Source organism: Trachemys scripta, chromosome 1, assembly GCF_013100865.1.
Source record: "Trachemys scripta elegans isolate TJP31775 chromosome 1, CAS_Tse_1.0, whole genome shotgun sequence".
NCBI classification, from domain to species: Eukaryota; Metazoa; Chordata; order Testudines; family Emydidae; genus Trachemys; species Trachemys scripta.
The window spans coordinates 29,808,877-29,833,750 of NC_048298.1; the positions used below are offsets into that span (position 1 = coordinate 29,808,877).

The 24,874-nt window shown below is 41.0% G+C and overlaps 1 protein-coding gene across 4 annotated transcripts in view; it reads right to left on the reverse strand.

Moving 5' to 3' along the window:
- The window catches only part of CELSR1 (cadherin EGF LAG seven-pass G-type receptor 1), a 265,428-nt gene that overhangs the window by 235,355 nt on the left and 5,199 nt on the right, over positions 1–24,874 (reverse strand). The gene's annotated exons all lie outside the window — the stretch shown is intronic.

Below are 24,874 nucleotides of genomic sequence, written 5' to 3' on the forward strand. Positions count from 1 at the left end.
CTTTGTTGTCATGCCATAAACTTTAAAAGGAATTTCTTAATGGGCACAGTGTACCCCTAATTTTTAAGTGAATCCTTTAGCACCATTTGGAGAAAAAAGAAGTTTTGTTTAAAATCAATGGCTCTGTATAGAGCCTAGGTCTGTAGTTGCTTCATCCTGTTCAATACAAATAATAAAATAAAATAAATAAATAATAATATGATGGCCCAATACTGTCAATGAGAAATGAAGAGCTGTATACATCAAATGCTTCTTTTTTGTATGTACACTGAGCTTCGTCGGAACTTCAAGGAGTTAACTCAGTTACAAGACTGCAAGATCTCAAAAATCCAGCTTTGCTTTATTTCTTTCTATATAATAGCACATTTATTTTTAATATGAGGATTTATTTTTATTTGTAATTTTGCTTTAAAATTGATCCACAAAGCATCCAATAGTTCTAGTTCATTTTCTTGCATCTTCTTTTTGCTCCAGCACACTATCTTTCTCCATGGCTCAAAAGAGACCCCACTTCTAAAATGTCAACTCCTTGATAATCCTCTAATTCTTTTATATTTCATTTTATTTTGCATTTCATTTGTTTAATGCTGGGTTTTTCTTTAGACCTTTACTTCTACAAGAAAACAAATACTTAGAACAGGAATCAATGTCCAAGAAGAAATGTCCTCAGTGTCAAATTCAGGAAGAGAACTATTATTTATTTAGATTCCACCGTAGTGGAATATATATTAGCACCACAGTATTCCAGGTACTTTCCAAAGAGAGAGGAAGATACAGTCCTGTCCTGAAGAGACCAAAAGTTTGAAATTAAAATGACATTTTGAATTAAATTTATAATTAAAACTCTGGCAAGTGAAGTGTAAAAGTATAATTAAGCAGGCCAAAAAGAGTTTGAAGAGCAACTCAAATATAAAATTGCAGAACTCCTAGCTGTGCACATAACCTTCCACTTAAATTAGCCTCTGTACCAGATGACTACTGAATAGCTAATGTAACACCGATTTTTTAAAAAGGCTCCAGAGATGATCCTGGCAATTACAGGCCAGTAACCCTAACTTCAGTACCAGGCAAACTGGTTGAAACTACAGTAAAGAACAGAATTATCAGACACATAGATGAACATGATATGTTAGGGAAGGGTCAACACAGCTTTTGTGAAGGGTAATAATCACGCCTCACCAATCTACCAGAATTCTTTGAGGAGGTCAAACAAACACGTGGACAAGGGTGATCCAGTGGATATAGTGTACGTGGACTTCCAGAAAGTTCTTGAAAAAGTCCCTCACCAAAGGCTCTTAAGCACAGTAAGCAGCCATGGGATCCTCTCGTGGAGCAGTAATTAGTCAAAAGATAGTAAACAAAGGGTATAAGTAAACGGTCAGTTTTCACAGTGGAGAGAGGTAAATAGTGGGGTCCTCCAAGAATCTGTACTGGGACCAGTGCTGTTCAACATATTCATAAATGATTTAGAAAAATGGGTAAACAGTGAGATGTCAAAGTTTTCAAATGATATAAAACTACTCAAGACAGTTAAGTCTAAAGCTGACTGTGAAAAGTTACAAAGGGGTCTCTCTAAACTGGGTGTCTGGGCAAAAATGCCATATAAGGAGAGATTAAAAAGACTGGGACTGTTCATCTTAGAAAAGAGACAACTAAGGGGGATATGATAAAGATCTATAAAATCATTAATGGTGTGGAGAAAGGGAATAGGGAAGTGTTATTTACCTCTTCACATAACCAGGGGTTACTCAATGAAATTAATAGGCAGCAGGTTTAAAACAAACAAAAGCATGTATGTCTTCACACAATGCATAGACAACCAGTAGAACTCATTGCCAAGGGATGTTGTGAAGTCCAAAAGTATAACTTGGTTCAAAAAAGAATTAGATACGTTCATGGAGTATAGGTCCATCAATGGCTACCTATTAGCCAAATGGCCAGGAATGCAATCCCATGCTCTGAGGGTCTGTGGCAGGGCTGGGGTAAAACCCCTTGAATGCCCTGCCAAAAGGCTGGCCAAGCCCTGCTTTCTGGTAGGGAAACCAGGTGCAGGGGCCTGGGCAGCCAGCAGAGAACCCAGCTGCAGGCCCTAACGAGGGCCAGCTCACAGCAATGACTTGAGCTAAGTAGAGACAGCTGCGCTGAGGAAGGAGCGGGCTATAAAAGCCCTGGAGGAAGCTCAGTCAGGAGGCTAGCCTGAGAGGGGATAGGAAGTTTACATCTCTGTCTCCTCACCAAAGGCAAAAGGCCTCATGGGCCAGGAGACCCTGGGAAGGGTCTGACTGGGGACAGCTGTTGCGGGAATAAGGGGGATTATACTGTTGCACTGTAAATAAAGACACAAGGGTGAAGCACTGAAGACGACGTGGGGACTCTTTATTTAACCAGCCAACACAGGGCACAGGCTCAAGAGGGCAGAGACCTGTGCAGACCCTGTGACAGGATCCCTAAGCCTCTGACTGCCAGAAGCTGGGAGTGGACAACAGGAATCACTTGATAATTGCCATTCTGTTCATTCCCTCTGAAGCATCTGGCAACGGCAACTGTCAGAAGACAAGATATTGGGCTAGACGGACGATTGGTCTGACACAGTACGGCCACTATTATGTTCTTATGTTAAAACAAAATTGCTGGTAAAATCAAATCTAAGGCCCAGTCCTGCAAAGATTTATGCCTGTGCTTAAATTTACGCATGCAAATAGTCTCATTGAAGTTAAGAACATATGTAGGAGTTTGCAGGATTGAGGCCAAAATTAAATTAAGTGAATGTTTTATTTAGCATAGAAATGAAAGTTTAAACTAGAATGTTTGGACAGCTAAGTACACGAAGTAACTTGAGATCAGTGCTAGCAGGGGCATAACAGGAAATATTCCATTTTAGTTTTAATCCAAGCGATACAGAACAAGACACTATAGGTTACCACATGCTTTAAAGGGAATTATCAGAATTCCCTCAGCTTTATCAGTATGTGCTGCATATGCCCAATAGCCAGGCTAAGAGGTGCATTCAATGCATCATTTACTTAAAACCCACTTTGTTCTTAGGTCCCTCCTGGGCTGACCAGACCCATTATTCAGATCACCATCTCCTGGATACATTGCAGGCATTACTAATCCTGAGAGATTATTACCAGTTCTTTTACCAGATCACCTTTAAAGAACTGCAGATGCCTTGCGGGAATCTGAAAAAACATTCTGACCTACACCCTGCCTCTTTCATGCAAATAGTCAAGATAAGCAGGAGCTGGTCTTTTGCTTAGAGACAGCTTCTCCCCTTGTCATCTACTGTCCAGTTTTTCTTTCTTTTGATTATTAAAGACACTTGGATCTTTGCTGGTTATTCCTTTCCTGAAGTCATAATCATCTCCATACTAAATAGTGCTATCATAGAAGACTAAGCATCAGCTAGTCAGGGGTCTGCAATCTTTCAGAAGTGGTGTGCCGAGTCTTCATTTATTCACTCTAATTTAAGGTTTCGTGTGCCAGTAATACATTTTAACATTTTTAGAAGGTCTCTTTCTATAAGTCTATAATATATAACTAAACTATTGTTGTATGTAAAGTAAATAAGGTTTTTAAAATATTTAAGACGCTTCATTTAAAATTAAATTAAAATGCAGAGACCCCTGGACCGATGGCCAGGACCCAGGCAGTGTGAGTTCCACTGAAAATCAGCTCGTGTGCTGCCTTCGGCACGCATGCCATAGTTTGCCTACCCCTGAGCTAGTGGATGTCCCCAAACAAGGGACAGTATGGCCCTGCCACACCTCACTAAAGTAATGGCACGTTTTCCAAGTGTCAATATTATTTCCCAAAGTGATAGTATCTGCAAAAAAAGGTGATAGTACCACCACCACCCCGCCTTTTTTTTTTTTTAAAGGAATAGGCAATGGAATGCCACCCAAAAAAGCGAAATAAGTTCCCAACTTTTGTCTCAACTTTTGTATTTCCCATTCTGGCAATGCCAAGTTGGCGGTGGGGGGAGGGGGAGAGAAAGGCATAATTAGCATGAATCCTCTTGCCCCCAAATTCAAATCTTGATTCAAAGGTCTATAATAAAGAAGAGGAGAAAAGAAATATAGATTATTTGAGAGGTTTCATAGATTCATAGATTATAGGACTGGAAGGGACCTCGAGAGGTCATCGAGTCCAGTCCCCTGCCCGCATGGCAGGACCAAATACTGTCTAGACCATCCCTGATAGACATTTATCTAACCTACTCTTAAATATCTCCAGAGATGGAGATTCCACAACCTCCCTAGGCAATTTATTCCAGTGTTTAACCACCCTGACAGTTAGGAACTTTTTCCTAATGTCCAACCTAGACCTCCCTTGCTGCAGTTTAAACCCATTGTTTCTGGTTCTATCCTTAGAGGCTAAGGTGAACAAGTTCTCTCCCGCCTCCTTATGACACCCTTTTAGATACCTGAAAACTGCTATCATGTCCCCTCTCAGTCTTCTCTTTTCCAAACTAAACAAACCCAGTTCTTTCAGCCTTCCTTCATAGGTCATGTTCTCAAGACCTTTAATCATTCTTGTTGCTCTTCTTTGGACCCTTTCCAATTTCTCGACATCTTTTTTAAAATGCGGCGCCCAGAACTGGACACAATACTCCAGCTGAGGCCTAACCAGAGCAGAGTAGAGCGGAAGAATGACTTCTCGTGTCTTGCTCACAACACACCTGTTAATGCATCCCAGAATCATGTTTGCTTTTTTTGCAACAGCATCACACTGTTGACTCATATTTAGATTGTGGTCCACTATAACCCCTAGATCCCTTTCTGCCGTACTCCTTCCTAGACAGTCTTTTCCCATTCTGTATGTGTGAAATTGATTTTTCCTTCCTAAGTGGAGCACTTTGCATTTGTCTTTGTTAAACTTCATCCTGTTTACCTCAGCCCATTTCTCCAATTTGTCCAGATCATTTTGAATTATGACCCTGTCCTCCAAAGTAGTTGCAATCCCTCCCAGTTTGGTATCATCCGCAAACTTAATAAGCGTACTTTCTATGCCAATATCTAAGTCGTTGATGAAGATATTGAACAGAGCCGGTCCCAAAACAGACCCCTGCGGAACCCCACTCGTTACGCCTTTCCAGCAGGATTGGTATTTGTCTGCGTCATGATTTTTAAAATATTTATTTTCAAAGTCTTCCATTAGATGTCAGCAGGGCATAATACAATAAACGCTTAAAGAGAAAATTAAAAACTGCAAGATATCTATTAAAATAGATATTTAATATTTAAAATGTACTCATAAAGAACAGAAGCAGTGGCGTTTGTTAGTTAGTGTTCTTAAATTATTAACTATCATGCTTTCTCAAAGCTATCAAATTACTTTGCAGCTTTAATGAGCCAGCTTGTCACAAGCAGCTAGAAAGAAATCATCTTTAAGGGGCAGATTGTGGCCCAAGTTGTGTGTCCTACAGTGGCAAAGGGAAAGCAAGATCTGTGCCCCTTAGCAATCACCCTGGTACACCCACTACCCTATAGCAGGTGGACAGGGAATGGCGCAACTGAGCCAGCACAGGGAGGCCATAGTCATTTTCTACTTGTATGGGCTAGCAGCAAATTACCAGCCCGCTGCAGGAAGTGGGGAGTATGGAAGAATCATGAACATGGCTTGTGGTAAAATTACAGTCAGATCCATGATTTCTTCAGCGACAGAGCTAACCAGGGAATCATTCAGAGATTATAAAATGAATAAAACATTGCAAAAAGAAAAAAGGAGAATGTGAACATGGACAAGCAGCACACTAGAGTTGTCAAGCTGAATCCTCTGCTAATGTAAATGGGTGCACCTATTGACTGAGAATTTGCCCTGTTGTGTATTATGTGATATTGTGTATACTGTGTGGCAGAATAAATAAAGCAAAAGAAACAGAAGTTCAGTAGCTCGACTAGATAACATTTCCTAAAATTCCAAGTCACCAACATAATAAAATTCCATTGGCACTTTCCTACTACTACTGACTTGTACCCACTTGTTAAAATACAGAGGGGGTGGGGAATTGACTGTGCCTCAACTTCTTGCAATATTAACGTAGTAAAATGGAGGCCTAAATGATTTACATTCAGTGTACTTGGTGAGTTGGTTGTTTACTCCACAGAACTCCTTTCAGTCTGAATGGACACCCAGTAATTAGGGTGAGGCAGCATTTTTAAATCAGGCATGAAAGTTATCACTTAACTTTCCCTTTAGGCCTTAAAAAAAAGCAATTGGATGTTTTGACAGTTACAGTCTGATTAAGAGGATGAACAGCAAAAACAAAGGAGTCACTGACACCACATGAGAGGCAGGTGAAGCTATCTTGGTTGAAAGAATCACCACAGCAAACAAAGGCATTGCTGCTAAACCATTACCAACAGTTCTAAAGAATTTGGATAATTTTATCTCATCTCAGCATGTAGGCTCCACAGCAATCTAAAAGCCATGCATATACTGTAACAGAGCTTCTTAAATTAGTAAACTTTGCTTAAGAAATCCCTGATGATTTAACATGATGTGTATTTTTAAAGTAACTGTACTAAAATTTCATAAAACTGCAATAGACAAAACAAACAAAAAAACCACTGCACACCAGGTAACAAACATTCTTGCTTCTCTGCTCCTACTAGTTTTTATTAATGTTAATAATTCACATCCATCAATGCTGTTGAGTAACAAACAGGAACTGCTGAATTTAGAAACCTCTTAAATCTGTGCTAAATTACAAAAACAGCAGAAGCAGATACACTGAAGAGGTGTTAGTAGATACTTTTGTGATTTGGACAACATAGGCAACTGCAAATAGTCAAATGGAATAAAGGCTGATCAAAGTAAATATTTGAATACATACTGGGACAAATTCTGCTCTCAGTGACACAGGTGCAGCGCCCATTCACTTCAAGAGACCAGCACCTATGTCTCTGAAAGCAAAATTTATCCCATTAGGTATTTGCATACTAGAATTATAGATCTATTTTCCAACACACATGCATACACCATTTTAATATCTGTAACAAAAAGCAGGAATGAAATGGCTGTGGCAAAAAAATTCTTCCATCTGTATTCAGCTGTCAGCACCACAAAAATCTAGGATTCCCAAAGCATTTTACAGGGAATAGCCATTTCAGTGAAAACAAAGGGCCCTGTCTTTCATCAGGGTGGGGTCTGGATTGTTCTCTCCCAAAAGCCAGTGATTTCACCTCCTGTAACAGAGGGTCAGGTCCCCTGAATCTATACACATCTCAAGAGACCTGTAGGAGGCAATGTGAATCTATACAGATGGCCCTAGTCTTCCATCTGTCACCTGGCCCTGCAGGGAAGGGCAAACCCACATATAAAATACACAGAGAGTGAAGAAAAAGACAGGGAGATGGGAGAAAGGGACAGCCAAAAGAGGGGTAGGGGGAGTGAAAGTGAAACCTGCCTGAACTTTCAGATGCAAGGGTGAGGGGGAATGAGAGAGCAGGCTTGCTTGCTGCAATCAATAGAATTGGAAGTAGCCACTTTAGCAGACAACAGGTAACAAGCGTAAATGCTCCAGCATCAAAAACACCATCAGCAGGGCTCCAGGGCAGCCCAGCATGCTGCCATCCCACTATCTCCCCATCTTTCATGGCTTTTGGTTATCAGTATCTGTGGTTACTAATTAAGTGTATTACAGTAGCACCTCGGGGCCCCAATCAGGGATCCACTATGGTAAGTCCCATAGAAACATGTAGTAACAAGGCAAACCCTGTCCCAGCCAGGGTCCCGACTCTGCAGTGAGTTGTATGCCTGGGGAAGGGTAAGCACATGACGATTGCATTGCAGAAACAGATTAACACAGAATTGCCTACATTAACAAGATAAAACAGGTGGGGAAATAAACAAACGGTGGGAGGAAAGAAGGATGAGGTAGCAGTAAACTAGCATATTTTTGCATAATAAGCAGAAGTCTCAGTTAGCCACCTGCCTGGTAACATTTTCAGGCCTGGATGTTTAGGGGTATATTCTGCATTGTACTTTGCATAAAAATAACAAATGCAAATTCAAAACATGGCATCAGCATCTTGGATTAGTTGGTTCCTGACCTCCAGTCATTCTAAGCAATAGATGAAGATTACAGAAGGAGGCATCCTCAAATGGTACTTGCAAATACTGCCCAAGAATCAATACCCAAACCAGAATTTTAGATTTATAATCTGAATGTAGAAAGTTGTCTGATACTTTGACAACTCTCAGTCAGAAAACTGCAATGAAATTCACGTTATCATCACTTGGTAAATTGAGGTTTTGCCACTACCACATTATTTAACTTAAAAAAATAATTAGTGAATTTTGTGCTTGTGAAAGGTCCCAGGTTGGCTATCCTGGAGACCAAAAGCATATAATTAGTTCTGCCTTGTCTCCATCCACCTTTTACTGATTCTAACTTAACACCTAGGCAACATCTCTCTTACATTTCAACACTTCAACTTTTGGAGCATTCACTAAGACTATACTATTTTATATGGTCCCCGCAGACCCTTCCCTAAAAACTTTGGAAAACAACTGAAATGAGTGGGACTAAAGTCCACTAGCATCATTACTGCTACTAGGTCAGTCATTTCACCTTTAAATAATAAGTCAATATATATTTTAAACCAGTATGTTAGCCCTCGAAAATTAATCCTCTTCTGATTAACAATCAGTGTCTAAAATGAAAATGTATTTGAACAAACCAGTGGCTTTTATGCATGCTAGAAATTTAAGATGAGGGAATTAAATTAGCAAACAATTACCTGCCCGACAGCAAGCTCACCACATAGAGCACACGCACCATTACGTTGTGCCGAGTCAATAGAATAGTAAAAAAAGAGGCCAACTTCTAGGATATACATGTATACCCTATTTAGGGTAGACATACTCCTAACAGCCTCATATTAGTCAGTGTTAAATACACACCTTCCTCAAAAATACTGCAGTATGAATTCAAACCACCTTCTTCCTCTTTTTAATGACTTCTGTGCCTACATATTGCATATTTGTTTATTTTCAAGATGATTTCACTGAGCCACTATTGACAAGAGATCTGCAGCTTCTTTATCGTGTGTGTCATGATAACCTACCAATTCAGACATCAGCATGAGCATTGCTGGAAAAGCCACACACTCTAAGAAACAAGCAACAACATGCAGGTAATTACTGGCGGGTCTATCATCCTGACAACACTACACTGAGGAGGAGGATTAAGAGTAGGTGAAGATATGTTAAATTCTAGTTGTTGAACAGTTCATTAGGCTGATCCTATGAATCCTATTGTAACGGACCCTTTAATCCACATGTGAAGTCATGAGACTCACTCAAATAGACATACAAATAAATACCCATAGGCAAATGGGGGCGGGGGAATCCATTTTAACACAATGAAAATGCCCCAGATAACTCCAGAGTGCTGGGTAGAAAAGAAATGCTTTGAAGAGGAGTCCTAGAAGAAGAGAACAAGCTTTGTTTACATACCGACTTTGCACTGAAATAACTAAATTGATATTAGTTCGTTCCTTTTGCTATTTCCATGCATGTGTGTGTGAAGACCAGCCCTTCGACTCTGAAAAGATCTTAGTGCCAAGTCTTGAAAGGAGCTAGAATGCCTTTTGTGAGGGTTGCCAAGTAGGTAGCACAGTCAGCAGTTAAACCCGTGCCCTATGGTGTCTGGAGGCTGGAGAACATATGGTATATTTGTGTCTAAAACATGCTCATTATTGCTTTAGTCAGTTTGTGACATAATCTTCACCTGATTAAAAAAAAATAAAAACCCAGCAAATTAACTTTGAAAAATTGCACTCAATGTATTAAATTGCCTCCTGCAGAGTTATAACAGAATCCAGTCAGGTAAATGCTAAAGATTCCACAAGGGTTAGCTGTGACCAGTCTGGATACTAACGTTAACGTCGTGAGTTAGTACTGCTCAACAGGAATAAGGGTAGCAGAACCTGGAATTAATGCAAGGAGAGGGTACAGCTTACAAACCCTACAGATCCATCACGTGCTCCTGCCCACATGCCAAGACTTGCTGCCACTGGCTGCTCCTCAGTCTCTAAACTAACTCCCTCTCTCCAAGCCAGGGAGGGGCTTTAATGTTAAGTTCCATTGTGTAGCAGCATTAACTCTAATGAAGATTTCTAATCAGAAATCCGTCAGGTCCCTAAGGGTAGAGCTGCAAAGAGAAGGTGCTAGACTCTACCCATTCCGCACCTGATCTGAAGTCACAATTCTGCGATATAACTCCTGTTGTACCCCCTTCCACAATCTCCACCTTAATTCTAGCTAGTTTTGTTCCCCGTGTAAATGAATGGAAGCAACAGGCCCTGTGAGAATGCCTACACTAGGAAAGGGACCCAGTGTTGACAATGGTTGTTAACAATGGGTCCTCCCTCCTTCAAATGGTGTTGAAATATTCTGACCAGATGGAGCCAAATAATTTCCAAGTGTACAAGAGATCTGGTGGAATGTGGTCTCTCTCACACTTTCTTAACTGTGCTGAAAACAGACTGGCCCTGTATAGCTTTCTTCGTATTTGATAAGGAAGGATAATGTGTTCAGTGCTTATTATGTTGGCAGTATAAGATTTAACATGTCCGTAACTTTTTACTGCCTTGTTTTTTAATGCTTGGGATTCGTAAATGAAGGAATAGGTAAGAAGACTGTTGTAACTTAGCAGTTTTAACTGGCTGTTTAGAGAAAATCAAAATCACTTAATTTCCTTAGTGTAGATGAATCCTAACTATCTGTCCAATTGTTTTTCTTTAACCCCAACGACAGCTTTTATGAAATCTTTTAAAAGAATTCTCTTCCTATGGGGCAATACCAACGTTTTTCCCTAAAAGGGTTTTTTCTCCCCATGGAGTAATAAACTCTTGACAAATCTGAAAGACGAGTTATAAACAAAACAAACAAAAAACCACCTAAACATTTAAAAAACAACAACAACCCAGAAACTCCAAACAACTAAAATATTCACAGAACTAACAGAACACTAGCAACCCTCTCTTCTGTGTTACAGTCCTTTCCCCCACTCTTTCTCTGTCTTGTCTGTTTAGACTATAAGCACAGGTGTCACCGGCTTCCTCCGGCTCCCCAGGGTGCTCAATCCCCAAGGCCTCGCCCCCACCTGCCCTCTTCCCCCAAGCCCTACCTCTACCCCTTCCCATCTCCGCTCTGCCTCTTCCTGCCCAGTTCAGCCCCCTCCACCAAGTGCGCCCCATCCCCACTTCTCCCCCAGTGCCTCCTGCATGCCGCTAAACAGCTGATCACAGCAGATGGGAGACGCTGAGAGTGAGAGGGAGGAGTTGATCAGCAGGGCCCCCCAGCAGATGGGAGGCATGGGGGGGGAGGGGCGAGAGAGCTGGCTGCCGGTGGGTGCTAAGCACCGCTAATTTTTTCCCTTCCGTGTGTGCTCCAGCCCCACAAAGTCAGCACCTATGACTGTAGGCTGTTAAGGGCAGAGGTCATCTTTTACTCTGTGTTTGTACAGTACTTGGCACAATGTTGCTACTGCAAAATAATAATGATTAGAAATATGGACAGAACTTTTTCTCCTGGAATCTGCACAACTATATGTACATGATGAGCCAAATTCTGACCTTGGCTTCTCTACTGCAAATTGACAGGAACCCCACTGAAGTCAACAAACTCCCGTGAAGGCTGGGCCTGTATTTACACACACACCCGACATACAACAGGAATGTACTAGATGAACAGGAAATCTCTATATAATAGACCGTAATATTTTCCATGCTGTTTCCATTCTCCTTGTTGATGATTTGTGGAAACTTTCGCCACATTAAGAAATACATGTTAGGATTTTCCATTTCTGGAAAGAGAGAGGTCCTAAAAAGCAAGCAAACAACATAAATACGCCACCAGCCACAGAAACATCAAGTGGCAAACATGCGACTATTCTAATCTGCATCTCAACAAGGCTACTGCTGTGAGTAAGGCTTTCCAGGACTGAGCCCCCTCTGCTAACACTCTCCTTTATTCAGTCTAACTGCAAGATAGTCATGAAAAACAGAAAAAGGCAACAGAATGCCACCTACGCATACAAATGGAAGAAGGCATGTTTCTTGTACAGGTGTCAATGTAGCTAGAATGCTATATAGCCTTAAATCCAAGAAAAATGCTGTAATCATAGACATCAATACAGAATAATTATAAAATGAATAAAAGCTATTAGAGATGCTATGGAAATTTGTCAGAAAGGGTTGTTAGAACTTAGTCACACATCAAACCCTTTTTATTCTCCAACAATTCCCTCAGGGAATTACTACTGGTGTTTTAAAAATTATGGCTGGGATTAACAAAGAGAGTTAGGTACCCAACCCAAACTCAGTGGGATTTGGGCACTTAACTCCCATCTGTGTCTTTGGAAATCTCTCCCTACATTCCTTTTTTAAAAAAGTAGTTTAACTGTAGCACATGTTAGAAGAAAGTCACAGGGGCTTGTGAAGGGGCAGTGTATGAGCCATCCTGGAGAGGGGCTATGACCTTGGCTCCCCCTTGCTCCAGGAAGGAATAGCCTGTGACAGCCCTTTCCCAGGAGTCATTTACTTCTCTCTTGGTGGCTCAGCAGCTGGACAGTGCACTGGGAGGTCAGAGCCCAGGCTTCACCCCCTTCCCACCCCTTTCTTACAGTGAGGAGGAAGGAGTAATAAAGGGGCTGGGGTCCGCTTTTCCCCCACACCTGCACCCAAGCTCCAGAGAGATCATGCAAGAACATGGGGAGGGTCCCCTGAGTGGCTGTAGAAGTCTGGGCCACGATCTGGTGCTTAATAACCCAAAATTATTATTTCTACCTTTACTGGGCAGCAACATAATACTAATACTGTGTCTCTTCCTTCACTGCCACATCTCTTCCCCACTTAAGAGACCCATCACAGGGTGCTACTCACAAATACTGAATAGCAACATAGCAACCAATTCCTGAACAATCCATAAACTGAAATTTGTTCATACAAAGGATCACACATTTACCACTCTAATCAGAAGTAATGTGTTAGAAATCACTGCTTGTTTGCAAATAATCTGAAAACAGAAAAAGGGCTACATTTTTCAGACAAATCATTCACAATGAATCATTTTTCCAGCTCTAACTACCACACCTGGTGTGACTTTCATCAGGTGACATTCTATACAACTGTACCTCCCTGACCTCCATTTACATCTCTAGCCTCATGTCTCCTACCCCCCATCCTTAATCTTCCACTTCCTACCTCCTTTTATGGTGCACTGAGTACAAACCACTGTTATACTGAGGGAAGTGTATTCACTGTGTAAAGCCATCCTAATTCCAACCTCTGTAAAACTGCTGAAGTGTCAGTCATTTTTCATTTCAGTCATGTACAGGGGTTCTCAAACTTTTTTTTGCTGGACCCCCACGCTGAAAATATTTCAGGCTGTAATGACCCCTGTGATAGCAAATTACTGTACATATTCATAGGTGCATTCTCATGGTATTGCCCCCCTTACTTCTGCACTGCTACTGACAGCGGTGCTGCCTTCAGAGCTGAGCAGACAGAGACTGGAGGCTGCTGTACCCCACCCTCAGCTCCCTCTCCCCCAGCAATATTTTTTTGTGATCTTGCAACCCCCTCCCCCCACAATAGCCTTGTGACCCCCTTTTGGGTCAGGACCCTCAGTTTGAGAAACACTGATCTAGAGGAACCCCCAACATGTAAATTAACATCAACACAAACTATGCAAACACTTACCACGTGCATAACTTTAAACTTTGGGATTGGGCGTAATGAGAATACTTATATGCATAAAGTTAAATGTTTGCAGAATTGGGGAATTAACCATTGTTAATATTTCATTTGCCATGTCTGTGAATTTAAAAATGAAAAAGTCAGACACACTTCACAGCACATCCAATTCACTAAAAGTTAATGAATCCTAAAGTTGTTACCAGCTGCTCTTTTTCCAGCATAAACAGCAACCTTTTAATATTAACATCAGCCAATTAAAAGTGTTCTTTTGACAACCGTATTCCATTAATGCCTATGTGTGTCTAAAGAGTCCATTACAGTAATGTATCCAAAAAGATAAAAAGAGCACTAAACCTCTGTAATCACAAGTAGCACAGACAAACTATTTGAATGCAATTCAACAATTCCAAATAACAACTGATGTCCTGCTAAACAGCAGAAATAGAATACAAAACATGTTGGACTGAGATAGCCAGTTTGCAGCCCTCATGAGAAAAGATTTCTGTATTTCATTTACAATTTTGACTAGGCTGACTTTTCACTCTATTTCTCTTATCTAAAAATGAGTGACTACATATATTTTATTCATCTCTTAGAGATTTACATGGATGGCATTTTTTTTTAATTTGGGGGAGGTGAGAGAACTGTAATATGCCATATACAGTAGAACCTCAGAGTTACGAACACCTCGGGAATGGAGGCTGTCCGTAACTCTGAACTACATTAAAGTGCTTGTATGAGGTAAATTGAAAAATACTATTTCTTTTTTTTTTTAAAGTGCAAATATTTGTAATAAAAAATAATAGAAAGTGTACACTGTACAATTTGTATTGTGTTGTAATTGAAATCAGTATATTTGAAGATGTAGAAAAATATCCAAAAATATTTATAATAAATTTAAATTGGTATTCTATTAACAGTGTGATTAAAACTGCGATTAATCACACTTTTTTAAATCTCACGATTAATTTTTTTAATTGTTTGACAGCCCTAGTTATAAACTTTTGACTTTGTGGAGTGAGATTCAGAAATACAATTATATTGTGTTTAGTACATCTCAGTCAATGACATATTAGTGTAGCTGTAGAAATTTCTTGTTAAAGGTTTGTTGAAAAAATAATAGATGTACATAACACATTATGTATATATAGAGATATAGACAGAAACAAATATCTTCAATGCTGGTTACTTTTTACAGTAACACTTTTCAAAAGGATTATGATGAATAGAGAAATGTTAACCTCACCATTTTGTATGATCTATTTCAATTGGCAAAAAGCTATTGCTGCCTTTTTGCTTTAATATGTGTTTCCTTCCATTTAATTCATAGGAGTGGTATATTTTTGTTTCAACAGGCAGGAAAACATTTGCTGCTAGCAGAGCAAAATATTTCATGGAAACATACTGACAATATAATGCTGTATTGAGATAAAGGGACCTCTGCTACAGAAAGGTAAAAAAACAAAACAAAACAAAAAAAACTTAGGCATAGTGACAGATAACTCGCTGCTATAAACTAGCAGGTTTTTTTATTAATTGTGATCACCAGAAAAATAAAATAAAATAAAATGTTCACTTTTTAAAGAATAGTATGGTCCAGAGTTCATCTGCTACTCTACACTTGTGAGCCAACAGACACTAAAACTAAAGGTACATACAAACATTTATAAGGGCCAAGTGCTCCCCTCGACTTCCCCAAGTGAAGTGGAACAAACAGCAGTGAATCTGGGTGAGAAAGGGAAGAGGGAAGCACTAGTTATATTGCATACTCCACACTTTCTCCTGAGCCCACAGAATACCCTCCACCAGTGCTCCATAGATAGGGAGGGGCCACTCTTTCTACAATTATCCTCTTAATTAACTCTGTGAGAATTCCAGAAGTAGGTCAGTACTGACCAGGGGTGAAAGTAACTTACAGGACTTCCCGGTACTACCGGAGTACTGAGGGGGCGTGGCCTCATCTGGAAGAGGCGGGGCCTCAACCGGAAGAGGCGGGGCCTCTCACGATTTAAAGGCCCTGGGGCACCAGCTGTGGCTGGGAGCACCAGGGCCTTTAAATCAACCTGGGGCTCCCAGCTGCAGAGGTGTCTGGGAGCCCCTGGGGTTCAGGGGCAAATTAAAGGGCCCTGGGCTCCGGCTGCCATGGAGTTCCAGGCCCTTTAAATCCCCACCGCAGCTCCGGCGGTGGAATCCCCGCCACGGAAGCCGGTGTAGTCCGGCACGGCGTACTGGCTCTTGCCAGTACGCTGTACCGGACCGGACCGGCTTACTTTCACCTCTGGTGCTGACTACCAGTTAATATCCCCTCCACCTCTTGGTGGCCCCCTGCCCTCCAAGGAAGTAGATGGGGAGGGCAGGGAGTGGCAGCCAAAGATATTTTGGGACAACTATTCTTCCAGTCACTCCTCCCCAAAACGTCAGTCTATATTCTGAAGAATGAAGTTTGCAACATTTCATGAGTACATATGAACCATCATACCTAGGTGTCTAGCCAATAGAATACTGGGACCTTAAACTCTGATGTTCTTTGCTTGGGTGTTCCTGACTTAGACCAAAGTTTTCAAAATTGTTCTCTAATTTTGGGTGCTACAGTTTCTGGGTCCCCAAGTTGAATTGGCTTGGGTCTGATTTTCAGGAATGGTGGAGCACCACAACCTCTGACACGTGTGGCTCAGACTCCCTCTCCCAGCGCAGCGGCTGCTCCACTTCTCCCGCCTCCCAGACTTGCGGCGCCAATCAGCTGTTTGGCGCCGCAAGCCTGGGAGGGGAGGAGAATTAGAGTGGTGCCCCTACCTGTGTGTGTGTGCGCTGGAGAAGGCTTGAGGGCCTGGCACAGTGGAACAGGGTAAGACAACCCTGGTGGAACGGGCGGAACCAGTGAGACCACAGCACACCAGGTGGCATCCCAGATGGGGGGTTCAACCCGTCACAGCGAGGGACAGATCATAGCCCCACAGAGTGTCTCCTGTCATTATGCAGTCAGGTAGTGCTTTGGGGCAGGGACCATTTGTATCACTTCCTGTTTGTATACTTCCCAGCAAAATGAAGAGCCGATCCTGATTAAGCCATTTGGACGCTACCACATTTTAAATAAATAATGATGATGATTCCTTCATCATTTGAGTAACGTAAACTTCCTGCAGCTCTTTTTGTCTTCTAACACACAGCCAAAAGTAAGAATTATGGACTATAATCATGCAGCTGTCTTTCATAGACAAACACAGACTAAACATGATCAATAACAACTTACTCCCTAGTCTTTTTCAGTCTTCAGATTATTGCTGTTTCTCAGATTACTTTACCACGAGACGTGCCAGCTATTGCACTTTCAGAGCTTTTCAAGACCAACAGGAATGTTCCAATTCTAAATTACAGTTTTAGGCTATTCCCACTACACAGTGGGTTCTACGTCCACATGATCATTTTGTAAGAAACCTGATGTATCTGTACATCATTATCCAAGCATCATGATAGGAATGGGGAGCATTAAAGGTCATCCATTCATAAGTACACTGTAATCTTGTAATTGTATATAACCTGCAAGGATGTCATGGCCAATGATGTTCTACACTTATAGAATTTACTTCCCTAGTGGCTACAGGGAGGCCGCAGCAAGCAGTTCATGTGTTAATCCCTTCTTTGTTGATGCCTGAAACCAGACCTTTTCCCCAAGCTACCAGTAACTTTGTGAATGATTGAAATGAAAGCAAGTTCTTGCAAAAAGGCAGAAACATCACTCATAAAGGAACTGGTTACTCTGCATAGCTGAAACAACAACAACAAGAAGAAAAACCCAAGCCCTCAGCATCTCTATAGGGCCTGATCCCAGATCACTGAAGTCACTGGCACAATTCTTCATGAACCTAATAAAGCAAAATCAGCCATATAATAAGATGCAAAACCCCAAAGATGTACACAGTCTACACTTCCATAAAGCAATGAAACACTGGACCTCATCACTTGGGGTCAGATCATGCATTCTTTGCAAACCCAAAATGACCTTGCAAAGTTTTCCCCCAACCCCTCCTGTTGTATTTCCATGCCTTTTGTTCTTTTAACCTCAAACCCTGCTAAAAATATCATAGGTGTTTATAGAGAACTTATCACTGTAGTATCTGCCCTCTGTCCATGAGGAAACTGCAGCTCTAAAATAGACAAATAATACAAAACAAGGTGCACAACCTTCTGTTCTATTTGTATAGAAAATGACTAAACTGGTAATGGGGTAACATTGGCATAATGACTTTTTAACTACAATAATGAAAATTATCCCTTGACGATCACGGAGTTAGAATAATAAACATTTATTGCACCATTACATGAGTCTTATCTTAATTTGGGTTTGTTGGTGTTATAGTGACTTCATTAAATCCCACTTTAATATCTAACGTATGGTCAGAAGAACATAAAAGGAAATACTGTTAGCTCACATACTTAGTGGTTTATTGAAAGCACATAATTGAAAACAAACTTTGAGCACTGCCTTCTTTAAACATAACTATAAAATGCCAGCAATAACAACAACTTGATAATTTAATTGCTCTTATCTGCTATAAAGACAATGGTAAAGAAAACCATATTCAAGTTCCTTACTTCTACATTTCATCATAATTATAATTAAGGCTGTGTGTCTGTCACGGAGGTCAAGGAAGTCATGGATTCCGTGACTTTCTGTGATCTCTGACTTCTGCAGCAGCTGGTGCTGGCTCAGGGACTGCCTGAGACGGGCAGCCCCTAGGCCAGCAACAGTTTGGGTGTGTGGGAGGGGGCTCAGGGCTGGGGCACGGGGTTGGGGTACAGGGCGGCGCTTACCTGGGGGGGGGCTCCCCAGCTCATCCCTGCAGCTCCTAGTCAGAGTGGCCACGGGGTTCCGCGCGCTGCCTGCCAATGGGAGCTACAGATCCGGCACCTGTGGCGGGAGCACTGTGCAGAGCTCCCCTGGCCGCCCCACCCCTATGAGCTGCAGGGACACGCCGGTCGGAGCCAGGAAGGGAGCCTGCCAGCCCTGCCAACTCTCCCCCCTCCCCAGCACCAGCAGGGGTCCCAGGTCGGGAGCCGCCGCCCATCTCCCCCCCAGCACTAGCAGGGGTTTCGGGCCACACACCACCCCCAGCATCCACAGTGCCCTGGCCCAAGTTTTAGTTAGGGGTATATAGTAAAATTCATGGACAGGCCAAGGCCGTCAATTTTTTTTTTACTGCCCGTGACCTATCCATGACTCTTATTAAAAATACCCGTGACTAAAACGTAGCCTTAATTATAACAAAACTCATTTACAATTGAAGTGTAGGTGATGTGCAATATTAGTAGTAAATTAAATGCATAGTATATTAAGAAACATATGTACTGAATTTAGGTATTTGCCTTCAAAATTGAAAAATAGAATTTTAGGTTCCAATCCTGCAATTTGCATTGGACAGGCAGACAACTGCTCCTGCCAGAGACCCCATAACCAAGGTGGATTCCACAAAGGCACAACTGTAAATTGCAGGATCAGGGTTTTAGCTACATTGACAATGAACTGAGGTACATAGGAAATAATTCATAGTTATCTCCATCTAGGTCTTTTTAGAACACTTATCACCATGATACCAAGCACCTAATGGAAAACAATTTACAAAAAATTATTCACTGCTGGTAAAAGTACCTATGTAATGTAAGAGTCAAAGCCCCATTTTCAAAAGTGGCTTAGGCACACGGGAGCCTAACTCTCATTGAAAGCCTTTGGAAATTAGGTTTCTAAATTACTTTTGAAAATAGGACTTTGGCTCCTGTCTTAAGTGTTTTTGAAAGTTTGACCCTAAACTTCAACCTCAAGTTTGAGAAGGATTAAAAATGGAATTTTGCAAAAGAAAAAGTCCTATAATACTCCCTCTAATTTACAAATTAATTTTTGTTTCAGCCATCTCTGCTTTCCATTTTCTGTGACCTCTCAGAAAGTTTCTCTCATTTTCCCAAAAGATGATTTTGTTTCTACTAATGTGACCAAATGGTAGCACCAATAACCACTAAAAAAATCAAATGGCAATAATTTCACAGAGAGTGATGATCAGAACAGATTAGAAATAATCCAATGAATGATAATGAAAAAAAATCAACTGGTGCAAAATGACTGCTGGCATTTAATTTTTTTACTTAGGGTTCTCTATTTTTTCCAATAGTCCTGTTTTTTTCCAGAAGAAGAATCACAGGTTTACTAGGGAAACAGTTTTAAATAACATTTATCAAACTTAAATTCATCTAACACCAACGAGTAGAAAAGTTTATCAGAACAAGCAGCTGAAAGGCCCACAAACCTTGTTATTTTTATTCAGTTTCCATGTTTCCTGTCACACCTGAAAGCTTAAATGATTGAATGCTTTTGGTAAAAATATTCAATCTTCATACCTTTAGATCTCTGCAACTGGAGTTAGCAGCATGCTTACATTTTGAAATATTTAAACTATTAAAAGATAAGTTACATACTGCAATGTTCTTTTGTCTTTTAAAAATATATTTTGAGGACATTGTCTCACAATCTGATATTAATACATTTTGGCAGTTTCAAGCTGACGTGTCCCCAGAATTCAGAATCTAAAATTATGTGTTCTGGGGACAGTGGGTTGAAAAAATAAAATAATATGATTTGGTTTTAAAGCACTTTAGATACAAAACCAAGAACTAAAAGTCTCCTTCGAAAAATACCTCCAAAAAGCTCTACTGCAATCTGGAAAAAGAGATTTGATTAAAGGGGCACCAGCAAATGGGGAAATAAATAAATAAATCACACTTCTGTCTGAAAGAGGTTTTCTTTTAAACTACTTTTTCTACAAATAATATTTAAGATTATGAGAGAGAAATTAGAGAAAAAAATTATTTTATTCCATGTGTTTATTTTGTGCATTTGACCACATTGATGTACAGTTATTTTCATTATTTTACCTGTGTATTCATTTACGCTCTGACCAGGTACATATACTGAACATTACTGATGCAAGTTGTCCCACTGAGATCAATGGGAATACTCATGATAGTAAAGTTAAATGTGCACACAAGTGTTTGTGGGATCGGGCACTTAAAGTCCCATTCAACTGACAAGTGGATCTCTATGCAAGATTGGGGCCAGAATCAGTTTTCCACTCCTGTTTGTTTTTTGTTTTCCTTCCCACAGCCATAGGCATGGGAACTAAGGGTTTGGGATAGGGGTGAGATTTTACGCAGGGTACCAGCTGCCAGCCCCAGTTTCGGCCCCCTTGCCCCTGTCTGCATCTCCCCACTCCTGGAGACATGGCCCTGCTCCAGGCCCCAGTTCTGAGGAGTGGCGCAGTAAAAAGTTTGGGGACCGCTGCTTTACAGTTTCGCTGGCTTTCAGCGCCCCACTATAAAAAGTGTTCCAGGACTGCTGCCCACAGCACAAGAGGAAATATATATATATAATTTTTTAATACAGGAAAATGGTACTATAAACTGTTAAAATTAGCAGGGGGAAATTAGGGGCAGATGCTTTATATCTAATTACTTTTAACTCATTTTCACAGACTGACTAGACTGCAAGTTGACGGTGTCCCTTTAATTTTTGCTCATGTTGTTATAGGTGAAGAAAAAGAATATCAGTTCATAATCCTGATAATTTTACTAATTTCATGATTTGTAACAACACTAAAGCAATTGCAGATTCTAACATTCAAAACCTTTTAGATCCCCAGCATGAAATCCTGACCCCATTGAACTCAATGGTAAAACTCCCAATAATTTCAGTGGGGTGAGTATTTCATCCCAACTATTCAAAAATTCATACCTTGTGATCCCACACACAGGCAAGGGAAATATAAGGCCAGACCATCCCTTCCTGTAGAAAAGTCCAGTGCAGGTGTAAAATAGAGGACAACTGTGAGATTTCTTTGCAAACTTTCCAGCAGTGGGGGCTGGGACAGGATTTCTCCCCATTTTCCTGCAGAATAAACTGGGGCCCAGAGATCCACTGCTATCCAGGTTGTCCTGCCCTTAGCCCATGCCCTATGAAGGGAAGTTTCATGCATGGAGGGGACCAGCTCAAAGACTAATTTTCCTCTGCCTTTCAAGAAGATTCCCCGCTGGTTGCCATAGGAAAAGATGTACATTAATAACAGTCATCCACACAACCTCACCGCTGCTAGGCTTCCTCTCTGTGCAGCTATCCCAGACTTTGTTGTGGGCTTTCAGAGGCATCTAGGGCCAGGAGAAACAGTGCCACAGCACAGGAAAATCCACACACAGAGGAATCCCTCTTTCTGGACTGTCTGGCCAGAGTCTCAGGGCAGCTCTACACTACAGAGGGGATCGACGCTCTGAGATCGATCCACTGGCAGTCGATTTAGCGGGTCTAGTAAAGACCCGCTAAATCGACAGCAGATCACTCTCCAGTCGACCCCTGTACTCTACCCCCAACGAGAAGAGTAAGGTAAGTCACCAGGAGATTTTCTCCCGTCGACCCCCTGTGGTGTAGACCCTGCGGTAACTCGACCTAAGGTACATAGACTCCACCTACATTATTCATGTTGCTGGAGTTGCATAGCATAGGTCGACTTACCGCGGTAGTGTAGACATAGCCTCAGTATGGCTTCTGCAGCTATCCATGCTGTTGAAGGTGACTATGTTTTTAAATGAAGTGGGTCTCTCATTTTCAAATTTCACTACATCTATAATTCTATTTCCTGATTTTCCAGAGATTTTTTAACAACAACTTTGGACTTTTGTTTGCCAAATAAAAACATGCATTTTGAAAAGTCAATTACAGATCAAATAAAAGAATGCTGTTTTATCCAAATGTCAAAGTCCCAAGTTAATGTAATTGTATAGTACAGGGGTGGCCAAACCCTGGCTCGCGAGCTGCATGCGGCTCTTTTACAGTTAAAGTGCGGCTCACAGAGCCTCCTCCACCCCTCCCCATTCTCCACCTACCAGACTGGAGTGGGGGGAGCTCGGGACCTCTGCCTTGCAGCAGGGTAGTGGGGTAGGGGCTTCAGTCCCATGGGGTGCACCTGGCCAGGCTCGGGGCTTTAGCAGGAGTGGGGCTGAAGCCCTGAGCCCTGACAGGCACCCCAGCTCTCAAAATTCATATGTGACTCGGAGGGTCAGTAAGTTTGGCTAGCCCTGGTACAGTATGTCTCATCTCATTTGTTTAAGACCTATCACATCTGATCAACTTAATTTTTTATTTACAACCACACTTATCCACAGTGCCTTCACAGCAAACCTCAGATGTAGCCCATGTCAGTAGGTGAAAACATGATTGCACAGCAGCAACAGCATTTTGTATGCCCCATAAGAGTCCATATACATCTCAAACTCCCACAGACTCTGACAGAACTTTTGCCTGCATCAGGATTGCTTGCCTGGGCTGATAGGTAGGTTAATGACCACCCAACAGACACATTCTTCAGTTAACTACAGATAACAACATTGAATATTTCACTCCAAGGCTGTTCATCTCTCCATTTCACTTGTTAAAGAAAACTGGAGAAAGTGGAGAGGTGAGAGTTTCCTAAATGGAATCACAAGCTCTGAAGACCTCTGCCCTCTTAAATATCTCTATGTAGCAATCTTTTCCCACACACAGAAAACTTTTCAAAAACAGTATCAAACTGACTTTGATGCCTGCCAAAATTACTTAAGAATGCTAACTGACAAAAACGCCTCTTTCAAATATCCCCAGGGGGGTGCAGCTGTGATAGGGATAACCAGTTTTGAATATTACAGAGGCGTTTCAGTGCTCACATTCTCACAAAAATGTAATAACAATGCATTACTCGTCATAGCTGTATTACATGAAACCTCATAAAACAGCAGTTTAACTGTGCTCTAAGCATTCATGCCTTCATTTCCATATTTTTATATATATTTCACCCACTAAAATCTGCATAAATGGATGAAGACATTATTAGGATGAGAAAGGAATGCTATCATCTTCTACTTCTATCCCATATGCTCTCCAAATCTAGCCCATTTTAATCACCTTTCCAGCCTTCTTGCTTTTTGTCCAATTCTTTATCTCCTGCTGTTAGATAAGAAGCTACTGCTTTCTGTCAGCTGGTTCAGGCTGATTATGACCATGTAAATCACATATATGCCTTATTTCAAACTTACAAGCCAATTGCCTGTTTCTCTGTAAGCTTTCAAAGAATGTGGAAATAACAGTTATGAGCTAATTTTACCACAATAGTTCCCTTCTAGCATTTTGCATGAAATATGAACCCATTGCCAGATGACACACACTAATAACTCCAGTGACTGGAGTTAACACCACTTTCCTTTACCCTGCAGCAAACAAAGACCCTGATCCTGCAAACATGACAGAGCACAGTGCTCTCTACCATGAGGTCCCACTTATCTTAGTGACGCTACTAACAGTAGCAAGTGTTGCCAGGATTGTGCCATATTTAGATATCTGAATGATTTGTGTTAAGAAAAGATATCATTACACACACTTAGTACTTACATATCCTACTTCACATAAAAGAATACAAATATTTGTGTTAGGCTGCAGGGCAAATGTTGCTCATGATGGGCCTTTGAAGTCAACGGGAGTTGTGCAGGATCAGGCCCATGATAAAGACAGCATAGTGGAATTTGGGGAGGAGATTAGTCATTGCATTATTAATGCACTGTATGTACCATAATTACAAACTGTAATTCCATAATAAACAAGAAACTGAGGAGAAAGTGCAGTTCTTTTGTATGGGGATTGTCTCACAAGTTATTTAAAATACTGTATTGTAAAACAAAACAGTAACAATTTAGGACTTGCATTCATATGTCAATTCACTGTATAATTTAAAGCCACTGTACCTACTAACACAATAAATAAATTACTGTGACTACATACTAGATTAGGTAAGCCTCAAAGACAAAAAAGAAATTTTTCAATGCTTATTTTGGTGACACTATGTGCCAACAAACATCCTCAGTTACACCAAAGCAACACCACTGAAATTAACTGTGTTAGACAGCTGTAACTGACTGTTTTTTCAGGAGTCATTTTCTAAGGATGTAAACAAAAGGCAAAAATTTTGGTTGCTGATGCAAATGGGTGACGCTCCACCAACTTCAATGGAGTTTTGCCCATGTTACACTAGTAGAAAGTTTGACCCAAAATCTAAAGGAGATTTACCAGCCAACTTTCCCAACATTCAAAAGGAAATAAT